General features: G+C 39.4%; 1 pseudogene; it reads right to left on the bottom strand.

Annotated features, from left to right (window-relative positions):
• Positions 1-299: 299 nt before the first annotated feature.
• On the bottom strand, positions 300-1193 carry LOC147455279 (uncharacterized; annotated as a pseudogene).
• Positions 1194-2992: the final 1799 nt, after the last annotated feature.

The following is a 2992-nucleotide window of genomic DNA, read 5'->3' as shown; positions in this document are numbered from 1 at the left end:
CATCTATACCTCAAGCTCCACTTGGACCATCTGTCTCCAGCTGCCCTGTCCGGCAAAAATCTACAAACCACCAAAACTTTAACCTTCAATAACTTGGGCTCCGTAGCTCCGTTTGATGAACCCTCTTGACTTGTCCCTTCAGCACTTCAAGATCTTCATTCCTGGACCCACAAGCTGCCTTTTTCATCTCCCTTAAGTGCTACCCCAATTAGCCCCTTATGTAGCCTTTCTTAGCCTATAAGCCGCATCATGCATACACTTCCGCTGCTACCTGCTATCCCGTGGCCTTCCTGGCCGCTTCAGTCCTTTGCCATGCTTCTGCTTGCTTTTACACACCTGTCCATGCCATCTTCTAGAGGCGACACACTTTGGCTGCACCAACGTATATTGTAGTTATGAAACAACTCTATGAACAGTGCAGTAGGACAAAAGTTCGCAATTCTAACCAATTTGGTGGGAATAGAGGTACGTAGAGACCTCTGTATATCCTTGTAGAGCTTACTTTGCATTGCCTCCATCATTGTTCCCTCAGGAAATAGACATTTCACAATGTTTCAGTCGGTTGGTAGAGGCACTTTCACCAACATGCCATTCTTATTTCCTGGGCAGAGTTGGTAGAGGTGGTCATAGAAAAATATTCCTTCATCAGCCAGGCTTTTGCTGGTTCTCCCTGAATACTGTAGAGAACCAATGTGGACATGAACGACAAGGAAGAGGCCTATTATGCACTCCACAGGCTCCCATTGCTCATAAGAAGAGGGATAAACGTTGCAAAATATATAACAAAACTTAACCTGAGAGTATCAATAAGTGAAATGACAAATCAAATGCAATTGAGATGTGAAGAATACTTACAATTACAATGTGGTTGATGTATATCTGACACATTTCCACCGTTTTCTATCATGTCTGGATGGGTAAATACATGGTGAACAAGAACCTCCTTTATAGATCTTTTGCCGATTTCAACTTTGAAATCCAACACTCTGGCCTTCCATGCTGAGCGGTAAATTTTGATAGCACTAGACCTCTTGGCTCTTCTTGGTTGCATTAGGACCCATGAATCTTTGTTTATCCTTTGTCCAACCCATTGGTTCTCTGCTTGGCCTTCTAGGCAAAGTGCAAGTGTTGCTAGTTGGTGTCAGAGACCATAAACACCTAGAGCTCCTTGGGCGGGAAGACGTGGAATCCATAGCTCTCAGAGAAACGCTTTAGTGGAGGGAGATTCACTTTGAAAGAATCCTAATGGAGGGAAAGTGTTTTACAATTCCAATATCTTGTGCAGGCTAAATGGCCACCCTCGAGTACGTTAATGACCATAAGAGAATATCAGCAGTGGGACCACACATGCACCTAGCAGCTCGATAAAAGCAAAGAATTTATGATGACACAATCCTAGATTCATGAAAGTTTTTAAATTATTTTCCTATTTCTTGAATCTTTCCACGTATTTTCCTACGTAACGTAGCCCTCAAGCTCATTCGACGTTGTCGTGCTGTGACACGTACATAGTGGGAACGCATGCTACAAGATCTATCTTGTAATTTTTTAGATAATAATTATATTTCCTATAATGTACATATGCATATTTAAGTATAATAATAATCCTTCTATCTCATCCTATTATTTTTCTCAAGGATAACCTATTCTTACTTTACCATCAAAAAATACTATGGGAAAAGCATCAATAGCTCCGCCTCTTTAACTTGGGGCAAAAAGCATTGATTCTTGATTTCTACTATCTCATTATCATCTCACACCCTACCTATATCCTATATCTAGAGTAAACTCCAATATATATATATTCTATGTATTTTTTATACTTTTCTTATATTTCTTTTTAAATATCTACTAGGAGGGAATCAAATCCTAGTGGGACACTAGGTGGCATGATTTCAAAGATACACTTATTTTAATGCATTATTGCAAGCATGATTACAAAACTTTGTCAAGGAGCAATGTCATGGTTTCATATGGCATGAGGTTTCCTTTGGAATTAAATGAAAGTCTAGGCTAAGGGGACCACGGGAAGACTTTTTCTGCCAGAAATGGACCCTATTTTGATGAATTTTTTACACAAGTTTACAATCCGAATTGGAAAATGATTTTAAAATGAAAATCGTAGCTAATGAGCTGAAGTTCCTGCCCATATTATTTCTTTTTTATTTGGAGCCACGGTTGAGGAGATATGATCAAAATACTAGACCCCAGTCTGCCCACATCATGCAGGAAAAGCTCATTTCCAACTTTTCCAATTCCTATTCACACCGGCTCCTCTCTTCTTGTGTAAACCCTTGGGGGTTCCCTTCACCTATAAAAGGGGACCTCTTCTTCCTTGAAAGGAACTCAAGCATTCAAGCCATTGATGAGAGGAATTCTTGAGGGAGTAAGTAGTAATGCCTAATTGTACTTAGCCATTAACATAAGCCTAAGCCTACACTTTTTCCTAGAGGAAGACTAGCCATCCTTGCATGCTATCCTTGGAAGATCAACTCTAATCAAAGAAGGGCGTGGACTTGGCGTATCAATCAAAGTTGAATTCTCCCCTATTTTTCTCTCTCCATCAATAATGGTGCCGAAGGTTTTGTCAAATAAGATGTGTTTTGCATTGATGTTTTCTTCATTTCTTGTTGTTTTTATTTTCATCTCTAATCCAAAATATATATGTATGTATCTAATCTCATCTCCTTAACCAAACCTATCTCTCTCACTCTTATTAATTCATCCTCTCTACAAATTTTAGGTTCTCCTTGCTACAGGTACATCTCTCCCCGCAGTATCCTTATTGCCTACGGGCAAGAATAGGGCTTGGGAGGAAAACTTCGATCTCATCTCTTCACTTCTCTCATATCTACATTTTTCTCATATCTAAATTTCTCACATACTATCCTAGATGAATAACCCACATGATGATCATTTCTATCGCTTTAACTCTGTACGATCTATTAGAATTAACGTATGGATTAGCCGTAAAATACACTTTCAACAACGT

Source organism: Adiantum capillus-veneris, chromosome 6 (genome assembly GCF_014529385.1).
Source record: "Adiantum capillus-veneris isolate H3 chromosome 6, ASM1452938v2, whole genome shotgun sequence".
Taxonomy (NCBI): domain Eukaryota; kingdom Viridiplantae; phylum Streptophyta; class Polypodiopsida; order Polypodiales; family Pteridaceae; genus Adiantum; species Adiantum capillus-veneris.
This window is presented reverse-complemented; position numbering and strand designations above follow the sequence as displayed.